The sequence below is a fragment of the Neophocaena asiaeorientalis genome, unplaced genomic scaffold, assembly GCF_003031525.2.
Source record: "Neophocaena asiaeorientalis asiaeorientalis breed wild unplaced genomic scaffold, Neophocaena_asiaeorientalis_V1.1 scaffold69, whole genome shotgun sequence".
In the NCBI taxonomy this organism is placed as follows: Eukaryota; Metazoa; Chordata; class Mammalia; order Artiodactyla; family Phocoenidae; genus Neophocaena; species Neophocaena asiaeorientalis.
The window spans coordinates 3,589,241-3,602,233 of record NW_020174373.1 but is presented as its reverse complement, the minus strand read 5'-3'; the positions used below and the strand labels follow the sequence as shown (position 1 = coordinate 3,602,233).

The 12,993-nt window shown below is 44.4% G+C and overlaps 1 protein-coding gene across 2 annotated transcripts in view; it reads right to left on the bottom strand.

Annotated features, from left to right (window-relative positions):
• The window catches only part of STS (steroid sulfatase), a 180,439-nt gene that overhangs the window by 118,297 nt on the left and 49,149 nt on the right, over positions 1-12,993 (bottom strand). Inside the window, exon 2 of one of the 2 annotated variants that reach the window (XM_024756278.1) lies at positions 8,259-8,386. The exons of the other annotated variant lie outside the window; for it this stretch is intronic. The gene's annotated coding sequence lies outside the window, so the exon portion shown is untranslated. The remainder of the gene's footprint in view (positions 1-8,258; positions 8,387-12,993) is intronic. 2 annotated transcript variants of the gene reach the window in all.

Below are 12,993 nucleotides of genomic sequence, written 5' to 3'. Positions count from 1 at the left end.
TCGGGGGACCCCCCCAAATACACACAAACCACAAAGAGCCAGCCATTCGGGGGACCCCCCCAAATACACACAAACCACAAAGAGCCAGCCTCTCGGGGGACCCCCCCAAATACACACAAACCACAAAGAGCCAGCCTCTCGGGGGACCCCCCCCAGATACACACAAAGAACCAGCCAATCATGGGTAGATCATCACTGAGAAGCATGCAGTGGTAACAGGAGTATGGATATGATAAGAGGACATCCATCCTTCCAGAGAACAGCCAGAAAGGAGACAGGATGTCAAGTGAAATTGTTCCTACAGGGAAAGAACCTGATGGCTTTTCTGTGTAGTGATCACAGTGACACATTTAACTCTAACTCTGCAAAAGAAAAGAAAAGAAACGAAAAAGAAAAACAATCTGGGTGTGCATGAGAGAGAGAGAAAGAGAGAGGCTAAGAAAAAACACAAAGTGGGTTTGGGTTTTCATCTTGAGAACATTCTTAAAGGAGTATCTTCGCCGTTGACTCATCATTTCACCGCAAACATGCCTCTTGGAGAACATTCTCAACACGGAATCCACAAGGGTGCCAAAGCAGAAACGACTATGTATAAACACAAGTCTGTGTGTGTGTGTCTGAGACCACTATACGGTTTTTATGTATGGCTTCATTCAAACTGTAGGAGGCAAAGCAAACTACATGTCGAATGACAGCTTCCACGGTGGGGCGGCTTAGGGGGGGATGAGGGGAAAAGGGGCAAAATGGTTGGAAAATGAGAGTCCAAGAGGGGCTGTGCTGTGGGCGAGTGTGTGTGATGGGCAGCACGATTACTGGGACTTGAGTTTGTGGGGGGTGTGAACCCAGGGAAGCTCCCACTACCGGATTCAGAGCTGGGGAAAGGTGTGAACCACGGCACTAGGCATCCACTTTGTTGTAGGAGGCTCATTCTCGTCACTAAAGAAACACCCCAAATGCATCATGTCTCCTCCCTCTGTCCCTCACCCATCCTTCCCCACTTGACCCAACAAATGCCCAAAGACCACAGAGGAAGCTGGAAACTCACTTCATTGCTTTTAGGATGCAGCCTGGTCCCATCCCACTCCTTCTGCCTCTCGAAATAGAACTGTCACGAGACTAATTACACTAATAAGGCTGGGAAAGCTGCAGCCTTCATTTTTTACATCACAGACGTTTGTAAGGTGATTCGAGATTTCAGAATCTAAGGTTACTGTGTATAATTTCAAAGTTTCCTACAAGCCCGATACAAAATTTTCTGAAGGGAATTACATCTTAGCTACTGCATGCTTTCTAATATTATGAAAGAGTTACAGCAAAAAAATAGTACTTAAGTGATATTTTCAAATTATTGAGAAGGAGACTAGAGAATGGGGACTAAACCAATTCTTCACATTCCTAATGAAGATGACTTGCAATAATATCTGAAATAAACTAAAGATAAGTCATTTTTTTAAAATCATGGAACGTTACGAAGTTCTCTAACACTTCACATGTGTGGTTTCTGAACAGGAAACCAAAATTACTTCTAGTTATCAGTATGATGTTCAGTATTATTAAATGTGCTTCACAAACTTATCTTCTGCATTTGTACGATAATGTCTCCAAAAGTGAGGACGTTATTAGGCAATTTCCTATTTCTAGCAAATAGAATTGTCCTTGAAAGATAAATTTATTCTGGAGTCGATGTTTTTTGGCTGAGGCTTATTTTAAAAAGCGAAACCCGCAAGTAACTAAGTAAGGAAATGACATCTACTCATTACTGTAAATGTACATTAGCTATGCATTTGATCAACCCCTCCCTGAATATTAGACTGTAGCAATAAATAAACTTGAAACATAACTAGAAACAACTAGCTCCGCATTCATCTGGTATGAAATGTTATACAATTCAAAGCAACTCAGCAAACCCCCTCAGGCTCTGGAAACAAACTGCAAAAAGCCAAACAACTAGAGACTAATGTACAGTTCATAAAACTTTCAAATTCAAGGAAAGAACCTAGGTTTCAAGTCATGAAAGCAGGGGATTAGGAAAACATAATGTAAATTGGTAAATTTCCATTAGGTCTTCAAATCCAGAGTTGATTTTAATACAAAGAGAGAAATAAAGTAGTATAGGTTAAAGCAATATAGAGATATCCTTAAGGCAGTACAGAGATACAACGTAGTACAACGGTGTAGGTTAAAGTAGTAATATACCAACCACTCATCACCAATTGATTATAATTTTAAAATTCAAAGATTGTACTCCTAAAATTATAAAAATCTAATTACAGATATTTTATGACTGCCTTCCAACACTTTATACAGAAACACAAAGAATTATAAGCTGTTACAATCCTTTGTGTTTCTGTATAAAGTGTTGGAAGGCAGTCATAAAATGTCTGTAATTAGATTTTTCCCTGATTATTATTAGATTATAGATTATTTCCTGATTGACTTCAAATAAGATCGTATTTTATACTTGAAACAATACAGTAGAGTATCTTTCCATACAGCACACCCCTAAAATGGAAAGTTTAACATGAGCTTCATATAGGAAAAAAAAAATCAAAATAAACAGAACACCTGACGTGCAGGATAAATACTGGAACTGCTACACTTCAATGACTGTCAGCAAGATGAGTAAAATACAAGCAGTGGAACATGGCAGGACATTCCCGTACCTTAGTTTAAAAGTTTGTGTCACTACATACAAAAAAAGTACTTGCTTGTGCCAGGAATCAGATACTTTTGTTCCTCTCCGGAATCCCAGGCTGGCGAGTGGGAGACAATCTTTAACAGGTATGAGGTTTCTTCACTTTTGGCCAAGAGGAAGACTGAGAAATCCCACAGAAGACACAAAGATCATTTTTTACATTGTGTAAGTCAGCAGCCAAATCACATCAGAAAGGCCTTTTTTTTTTTTTGGCACGTCACTTTCTTGGTTGACTGAAATCCAAAGAATATCACTTAATATCAGTATTAGTGTAGCAGAGGAACCACTTTTTTCATTCATGTATTCAACAATGATTTACTAAACATCTACAAGGCACCCTGAATTGCTGGACTACCGTAGGGAGAGGCGTATGTTTCCTGTACTCAAAGAGCTTACAAAGCATCTGCAAAGACAGACAGGATCCAGATCAATACTGGACAAAGAATACATCCACAGTGGTATGACACTGTCAACGGGACCAGGGCGCGTGGAGCATGTTGTGGGCCTCACTAGCTGGAGGCCCAGTGCAAGGAGAGGCTGGCTCGTGTGGAGGCCCAGAGGAAAACAAAGCAAGGGTGAGGCAGGCGCAAGAAGGGCCTGAGGGACACGGAGGGTGTTAGGAGCCCTATGATAGAGGCCTGTCCAGCCGTGGTTCTGGAATTCCACCTTCCTTCCGATGGAAAGCCGTTGGAGAGCTCTGGTAGGGCCAGAGGCAGGATCAGGCCTGGGTGTTGAGAAGGTGCCTCTGGCTCCCGGTGGTGGGAAAGGCCTTGATGGATGCAGACCGATCACTGGAGGCCAGTGTGTTGCACACGTGGGAGATGAAGCTGGCTTAGCCCAAGGTGTGCCACACCCAGCTGGAGAAACAAGAGACAGCAAAGAAGCCGATGCAAGGGGCCTTTGGGGCTTTTTACATTCGAGAGCTTCGCATATCACCGCAATCTCCTCCAAGACAATCCATGAGGCTTTTTGTTGTTGTGAATCCCTGTGGCTCGACAGCAGCGCCGCTAAGGAAATCGTGGGTACAACACAGGGGAGGCCACGGACAGACCTCGCTCGTCTTTATGTAAGTAACTGAACAGGCTCCAGCCTCACTGCTGTCCTCGCTTAGAAGACAGGACAGGTGGGGAAATCAGGGGCCACTGTTTTTACTTACAAATCCTCTGTCCGTAGGAAGGTACACTAGAGATGAGTATCAGCGTGGGTCTGCTGCAAGTGGGTGGAACCAACTGAGACCACTCCCCACATCCCAGGGCCCAAGGAGCTTCCCAGGAGCAGCCAGCGGAGCCCTCGGGGTTCCAACAGGAATGGTTTGCCAAGCCCTGAATATCGGGTTGAACGTTCTAAATGTCTTCCCTGGAATGGACGTCAAGTAGCAAACTAAGCATTGGGCTGGATTGTGTCTGTAATGTCTTCTTATAAATGGAACGCCTTGTTCCTTAAGTCTTTCCACACGCTATCTTTCTTTTTTTCTTTTTTATATTGAGGCATAGTTGATTTACAATGCTGTGTGACTTTCAAGTGTGCGGCAAAAGTGATTCAGTAATACAGTATATATATTCTTTTTCAGATTCTTTTCCGTTACCCGTTAGCGCAAGATATTGAATATAGTTCCCTGTGCTCTACAGCAGGTCCTTGTTGTTTACCTATTTTATATGTAGTGTCTATCTGTTCATCCCAACCTCCTAATTTATCCCTCCCCACAACCCCTTCCCCTCTGGTAACCATACGTTTGTTCTCTATGCCTGCGAGTCCATTTCTGTTCTGTAAACAAGTCTGTCTGTATCGTTTCTTTAGATGCCACAAAGAAGTGATATTTGTCTCTTTCTTCACGTGCCCTCTTTCAAAACGCTGAACAAAAGCACTGCTCTCGATTCTGAAGGCGGGCAGCGCTTGCCAGGGAGGCCGTCAGTGGGCTTTGAGAGTCTGGCACTCACGCGAGGATCCACAGACCCACAGCACCTGAGTTAATCGTGCTGCGGAAATCATGCAGAGACAAACACAGAAGGCAAAGGTACCAGAAGCCTCTCCCCATAAATCCCGACACGACTCCCTCACCTGTATTCAGGGCGGAGACCACTGCCACGTGAACCCTGTCCTCAGGTCAGACACAGCAGGAGCTGGGGAGGTTTGGACACACTCTGAATGCACCTCTTGGCAAGAACCTACTGTGTGTTCAACGGTATGTAAAGAAGCTACACGGAAAGGCAAGATGACAGCCTCCGCAGTTACTTTGTAACTAGCGTGTACAAAGAGATGGATTCATCATCTTTAGAGCCACGGGGATGATGCTGCACCACACACAACCTACAACCACACCGTAGGGTGATCCACCAAAAGGGAAGCAGAATATGGAGGGCCCCACGGTCAGCAGAAGCTCCCTGGAGGCAGGGACACACAACATATACCTCTAATGACTGGCCCTGTACAAAATTTTAAGGACAAAAATCAATGGAACTAAACCACCTCTTCAAACAGGAGAAGCAAAATAAAACGTCATACATATTTCTCCCAAAAATCATTTTTTGGAAACGATTCAACCTTACAAAATAGTTGAAAGAATAAAAACAAACCCAGGTTTACTCCTTCACTTAGGACGGCTAACTGTTGACATGTTGCCACACTTGCTTGCTTGCTTTCTCTCTCTATGTGTACACATGTGTGTACACACACAGAGGGACCCAGGCATACATCATACATTTTTTCTACATCAGAAGATTTTAAAAGAATAAGGCATGTACTCGTATTTGTGTATCATGACATTTCAGAGGGAGCTGCATACAGGATGGCGCTTCACCCCCTAAGTAGTTTGGCCCGGGTCTCCTAGGGTAAGGATAGTTTTCCCCCGACCTCGCTACCATGAAAACGAGGAAGAGTAACACTGATTCAATCAACAAACCTCCTACACAGTCCCCAAATAATTGTACCACCTGGGTCTTTTTTTCCAATCCAGGATCCATTCGAGATTCAGATACCCTTATGTTTCTTGGTCTTTTGAAATCTGGAACCATTCCCTCAGCCCTGACCTTTCTTGGTTTTGCATGACACTGACTTTTGGGGGAAGAATCCAGGTTCAGTTGTCTTATAGACAATGTAGTACGTCTGGATTTGTCTATTTCCTCGTGTACAGATGCAGGTTGAACCTTTCTGTCAGGGATATTACACCGGCTTTTTGGTGCCCTTCTTGTTACCTCCTATGAGGAGGTACGTGACAGCAAGGTGCCCCACTCTTGGGGGTCTCGGTTAAGAGTACAGCCGCAGATTGCTCTATCTTATGTCCCAATTTACTTCTTAACGAACCTTCTCTCCGTCAGTTTCTCTGAGACACACAAAATAGCAGAGTGAGCAACAGACTGCTGGCAGGTCCCGTCAAAGAAAACGACATCTCATAAAAAGCAGATTTCCTCCTGTTTTCTTTTTTAGTTCATAAGAAAGCTTTAACACCCCTAAACCTTTTTTTTTCCTGGATGGGAACGAATTAGAAATACCAGAGACAAGATCAAAGTATTTCCTTGATTATCATTAAAGTCTTCACCACTTAAGGAAAGGGAATGTTTTAGATATAAGAACCCCAAACTCCGGATGGTGAAGTACATTAAAATACCCTGTGAGGACGCCTTTATGCTGGTAAGAGACAATGGATATTGTTATCAGGCATTTAGGAACAGATATTTCAGCCCCCACTGAAAGACTCTCCCTTTGCATCGACTGTTACAAAAGGATAATGCATGCTGTATTAATTTATCATGAATGAATCATGACTCTTTTTCAGCTGCCTCCTTTTAATTAGCTACTGACTCTGTCCATTTTTTCCTGAGCTCTTCTAGCTGGGTCCAAAGAATGTCAATCTCCCTCTAGACTAAAACAACCCCAAAAATATATTACTCGAAGTATTTCCCTGCAATATACAGTGGTCTTGCAGCGGAATAATAATGAGACTCTACTTAGCAGGTGCTTAAGGCTTTGAAAGCTGGGTCACAAATCAAAGCCAGTTCCTGCATTAACAAGAACTTTAGAAAATATTCTTTAAAACCCCCAAAAGTTTGTTTCTGAAAGAGAAAAGGAACACACAATCCTTCTGAAGAACAGAAATTACAGAAATCACAATAGAAAATGAACCTCTTAAGCTGCTCAGCGTTAAGAGTGAACACAAGCCACGGCTCTAAGCCTCTGTGGATGTTTGCTCCAGGATGAGAACCCTGTGCTTCTGTGTTTAAATTTAACAGAAAAAAAAAAAAATCCTAAAAGGTGACTGTCTTTTTCCTCTCTTTAATTTGTATTCTAACTCTAATCCCTCAAAGTAAAAGACCATTGAATATTCTAAGAAGAAAGAGAGGATTAAGTTAAATCTCTTGTTGTATGGGTCAGGGTTTCTCCACGTGGCACCCGTGACGTTTGAGGCTAGGGTAACGCTCAGTTGTGTGCTGTCTGTGTATTGCGGGATGGTTGAGCAGTATCCCTGGCTTCCACCCCCTGGATGCCAGGAGCCAAGCTCCTCCAAAGTTATGAGACCCAAAATGCCTCCAGAACTTGCCAGCCTCCCCCGGAGGGCAAAGCCACCCTGCGGCGGGAGAAGGGCTGTCGTCGGTAACGCCAGAGTCCCAAGCTGCATTGTGAAGATGGTTACATCTGTCTGCACCCCATCACCTTGGCTGGCAGGATCATCAGGTACTTAACCTACTTCTCCCAAACAAAGGGCATCCTTTACTTTTCATAACCACCCTGGGAAGCTGTCCTGTGCATCTCCACTGTACAGAGGAAACCCGGGCGCAGAAAGGTTAATCCGCTTCCTGAGAACGAGACCAGCAGGTGGGGAGTTGGGATCCAAAGCCTGGGTCTCCCTGACTCCACACGGTTCCACCTCTGGGAGCCTTTGCGTACCAACGCGGACCATACCTTGTCTGACAGCATTTCCGTGCCCATTCCTCCGAGCCTGCTGCTGGTGGTGGTGGGGACACTGAACGACCCACAGTGCCCCCCTGACATCATAATGGCAGAGTATCATCAAGATGCAGCCTCTGTCTGAGAGGAGGGTGTATAGCAGGGAATGTCACCTGCAAGGTCTTTGAAAGCTGCTTCCTTCATCCTGTCTCCAGCAATCTCTCTCTCTCTCACACACACACACACACACACACCTGAACCAGGGGCAGCCTGCAGGAAGAAAGCCTGTGCTGTGCCTTGGGTGATGAGGTCGACACACACTGAGAAAACTCCACCCCTCAATTCTCTGACACACGCTGGTTATTACTGCTGACTAGTGTACGTGCCCTCACGGGCCCAGGACAGCTCTTCTCCAGGAAAACACGTTTGTCCCCATTCTTTCTCCCCTTTAACAAAGTGACCTTTTGTTGGGAAGTCGTGTCTGAAGGAAAAGGAGAGCTGGGGCAGCTCCAAATTGATGTCACCCCTGCAATACAGTAATGTCCCGAAACACCGTTATAAAGGGCACCAAATACCCACAGGACGCAGACGATGCACACGGTCAGGGCGAGGAGAGCGTCTTGTGAATAGGCCACGATATGTCCAGAGCCAAAGTACCCGTCCACGCGTTTCTTGTACTTACAGTGACGACAATGTCAGAGGGCCTTGGGCGACTGTCCTCCAGATCTTATGTTACCGAGACCACCGTGAGCAGCAACGGGGATGGTGAGTGCCTCTCAGCAGACAGAAACAGGGTGTACCAGGCTCACCCTGTGAATTCAGCCAAGAAGAAAAATCGGACACCGAATAACCACATTCTGAAACACTTCAATGAAACGAGCTCTTTCTGGCCTAGGGGATTCCTCCTCCTGCGTGTTTTCTTCTTTCCATGCTCCGCCCAACTCCTACTCATCCACAGGTGTCAGCTGAGTGGCCACCGCCTCAGAGAAGCCCCCTGTGATTGATACAATCTTTATAAAGCATTTGCCCCACGGTTGGCAAATCCTAGCACTGTTTTTTCTTCCCCCCTCGATAGCGATAGCAGTTGTCACTATTTGCAATGGTCTATTTATGTGGTTTCATTTTATTTGGTATCTGTCCTTCCCACAGGCTCTAAGAGTCAACAGGTCAGGGCTAATTCTTTGTCATAGCAAGCTCTCGCTAAATATTTTCCCAACAGAGCTGGGGTCACAGACTACGGGGCAGGGGACTGTGCCCCCATCTGTTTTTGGAGCCAAGTAAGAATGTTTTCACATTTTTAAACGGTTGAAAAAAAGGACATTTTTGTGACACGTGAAAAATCCATGAAATTCATATTTCAGGGTCCATACGCAAAGTCCAAAAATACTGGAAGACCCATTCATTTACTTATTACCTGTTTGCCCCTATATTACAAAGTCTGAGTGGAGTAGTTGCGACAAAGATTGTTTGGCTTGAAAAGCTGAAAATGTTTTACTATCTGGCCCTTTACAGAAAAGTTTTTCGAGCTCTGGTATAGAGCCCCACCCACGAATTGAAAATGAGCTCAAAAAAAGCCAACTCAATGCCCTTCAACCTGAAGAATATATATACATATTTTTTCAAATTGTTGACATTTAGACAAAAACTAGCATGTCCCATGGAGCAATTTCTTGTGTAAATCTATTGTTTATCCTTTTAAAATAGGAAGCATAATCTCACTTGGTAAATAATATTCACAAGGGGTTTCCCTGGTGGCACAGTGGTTGAGAGTCCGCCTGCCAACGCAGGGGACACGGGTTCGTGTCCCGGTCCGGGAAGATCCCACATGCCGCAGAGCGGCTGGGCCCGTGAGCCATGGCCTCTGAGCCTGTGCGTCTGGAGCCTGTGCTCCGCAACGGGAGAGGCCACAACAGTGAGAGGCCCGCATACCGCAAAATAATAATATTCACAAGAGAATGCCACGTTAGAGAAAAATTACTATTCCATAGATTTTTGTCAATCTAAGTCTTGCTTTATTGAAGTTCAGCTCCCAGCAACAATTTCTTGGGTTCAGTCAGTACCCCAGAAATATTTTCCCCCCAGAGATGGCATTTGAAACTGTCATCAATCTTCCGGCATGGCTTTCCATCTTAGGTTCTATTGAAAACAAATGGTGTAAAAAAAGTTCATTTGTTCCATTTTTAAAATTAGATTCCACATATAAGTGAATGAACTTTTTTACAAAACAGAAACAGATTTGCAGATCTCGAAATCAAGTCTATGGTTACCAAAGGGGAAACACGGTGGGGGGAACTGATAAATTAGGAGTTTGGGATTGACATACACACACTACTGTGTATAAAATAGATAACTAAGAAGGACTTACTGTAGAGCACAGGGAACTCTACTCAATACTCTGCAATGACCTACATGGGAAAAGAATCTGAAAAAGAGTGCATATATATGTATAACTGATTCACTTTGCTGTACAGCAGAAACTAACACAACATTTTAAAATCAACTATACTCCAATAAAAATTAATAAAAGTTAGAAAAAAAATTAAAAAAAGGAATGGTGTGCCATCAGTGTTGACCCTTCTCCTCCGTCTTCAGGAATGAAGGAATCTCTGGGCATGGTCACCTCTTCTGCCCTCTCACCAGGATATCAGTTGGCAAGATTAAGATCGTAAGGACGTAGATTTGAACACGTGGGTGACTCCCCTTGCGAGGCAGGGAAGATCCACATCATCACTTTTCCTTTCTTGTGCGCACACCTTTTATTGACAGGAAATAGATTTTAAGAGATCAGCATGGAAGCCCTTTGACCCGCATCTGATACTTTATGAAGAGGAACAAACACGTCTAAAGGGATTAAGTCACAATGCCTCTCACAGTGGTATTGCCACCAGGGACTATACCTGCAGGAGGAACACACACATAGGAAAGTCTAATGGCCCATGCGCAGAGCACACTTTTCAAAATAACACTGGCGTGTTCTCACCCGGGGCGATTTTGCCCCACAGGGGCCACTGGATGATGTCTAGAGACATTTCTCGTTCTCGCAAATGTGTGGATACTATTGGCATCCAGTGGGGAGAGGTCAGGGATGCTGCTAATTACCTTATGATGCACAGAACAGCCTCTCCCACTGCCAATCACAAACACGCATCCAACCCAGTCCCGCACCGCAAAGAACGAGCTGGTCTCAAACATCGCTAGTGCCAAGGCTGAGAAACTGCGTTAGATAATCGGTCTGGTCATCATTAAACCGGGTGTGATGCCAGAGACTGGCAAAAACGTGGATGGGGCTGGAGGGGGCGTGTCACACCAGTGTGTTCCAACAATCACGCACGGCCAATTATGAGTGGTAGTTCCACTATGACTGTGATAAGTTGTGTGAAAATAAAAGTCTCTGGAGATGAAATTTATAACCCAAGTTATAGCCACAGAACAAGAAAATTGAAGATCAGGGGGTTAGGTCTGCTTTATTATTAGGAACCTATATTTTGCTTTAGTTTGTGAGTTAACAGTAAGCGTGCTCCATGACCCTTCCCACTGTTTATCTAATCGTCGCAACTGTCATTTACTTGGTCATTTTTTCAGCATTCTCATCCCCTCCCCAAACGAGGTTTTAGTTGTACAACACTGAAAATCACAACAGCGGTGTAAGGGCGGAGTTAGAACCCACCGTTCCTTATCCTTGATTCTGAGACACCAAAAGCCCTGGAAACCGAAAGATTTTTGTACATTTTGTTTTTTATTTGGCAGTGAAACCCAACCTGAACCGACTTGAGGCATCCGTCTTGTCTCAGCCCTCGTGCCTCAGCTGTTTGCTAGTATCACGTTGCACTGTCATGAGACACTAGGCTCAAGTGCACTGGGAAAGCATCAAAAGGAGGTTAAGACACCTCGTGAGTAACAGTGAGAGCAAAGAAGGAAGGTATTTGTCATTACGAATAGCCCGGAAGCATGGTTATTAGGTAAGGTCAGCCTCGGAGGACTCTTACTTGAAGAAGATGGTCTAGAAAGATGGTAAACAGATGAAAAGGTCAGTGGATGAAATTCGACCGATGGGTTTGCCATAGGTTTGCAGATCTGGTCCCAGGATCTATTTCCTGGGGCTCCATGAAAGACAAAAGCTGAGACGAACTTTAGCCCTGAAAATACATGTAACACGCATGAAAACAGCCCTATCTTGCCACTAAGCTATGATCCCAGAGAAACCCTTACAAGCTGTGGGAGAGAGGTCTTCTAGCTTAGGTTGACGGTCGTGAAAAAACAGCCAAGACGATGGCAATGTGAACTAATCACCTCTTCATCCTCACCCACACAGGAAGGGTTTTCTAAGAAATATTCCCCGAGTAGTCCAAGAACCAGCATACCAAGAGTAGACAGGCCAGGCTGGAACAAAACTGTAAAATAATATAGTTTCTAGTGTGCTCTCTCACACACTTCTTGTGAAATGTAACACTTCAGGTACTTATTTCTTCTTTGATATGAAATCGATCAAACCACGGGTTTCTGTATTCCATGAAGAGCAGATAAACATTTTCTTCCACTCTACGTTGGTTGTATACTGATAAGTGCAAAGTTAGCAGTGGTGGTCATGATCACAGAACTGTGAACTACAGTGGAAAAAAAAAATCACGTAGAACAGGGGTTGGCAAACTATGACCCCCGGGTCAAACCAGCCCACTGCCTGTTTTTGTAAATAACGTGTTACTGGAAACGCAGCCGTGCACGTTCATTTATGTACCGTCTATGGCTGCTTTTGCCCTGTCATTGCACAGCTGACCATACGATCTGCAAAGCCAACAATATTTACCATGTATGTGGTCTTATACAGAAACTGTTGGCCGACCCCTGACCCAGATACGGCTAAGATATGTGATCTGTTAATTCTTGGCCTCGAGAACCAGAGATTATGGCAAATTCGCTCCACAAGAGAGACCACTCAGAAAGGACACTAGATTGACAAGACAGACCGTAATAAAAGAAGTCCCTGAGAGGGTCGATTTTCACATGACCATTTGGTCCCTGTAGACCCTTGTTCCCTAACCATCACTGCTTGGCCAAATAGTACAGGATGAGAGTACTAGGCTGACTCTAAAGCACCCCATCGCAAAGGTACTCGAGCACCCAGAGATCAGGGACATATGTTACGGGTTCGTGTACAGCTACTTCTTACTTTGACTTGCCTACATCTCATGCTTTCCTTAGAGACAGGAAGTACCCACGGTGTTGATGGTCTATCCTCATACAATTGAATTTACCGGTATTTGAATACAGTGTAGCTATCAGAGCAGTTGTCTTCATGTATCCCACTGGGAGAAATATTCATACATTCTTCTGCAGGAATATTAACACGTTTGATTTCAGAGTGCTGCCACCACCTGCTGAGGGGGTCCTATGAGCTACGGAAAAGGCACTTGTTAACT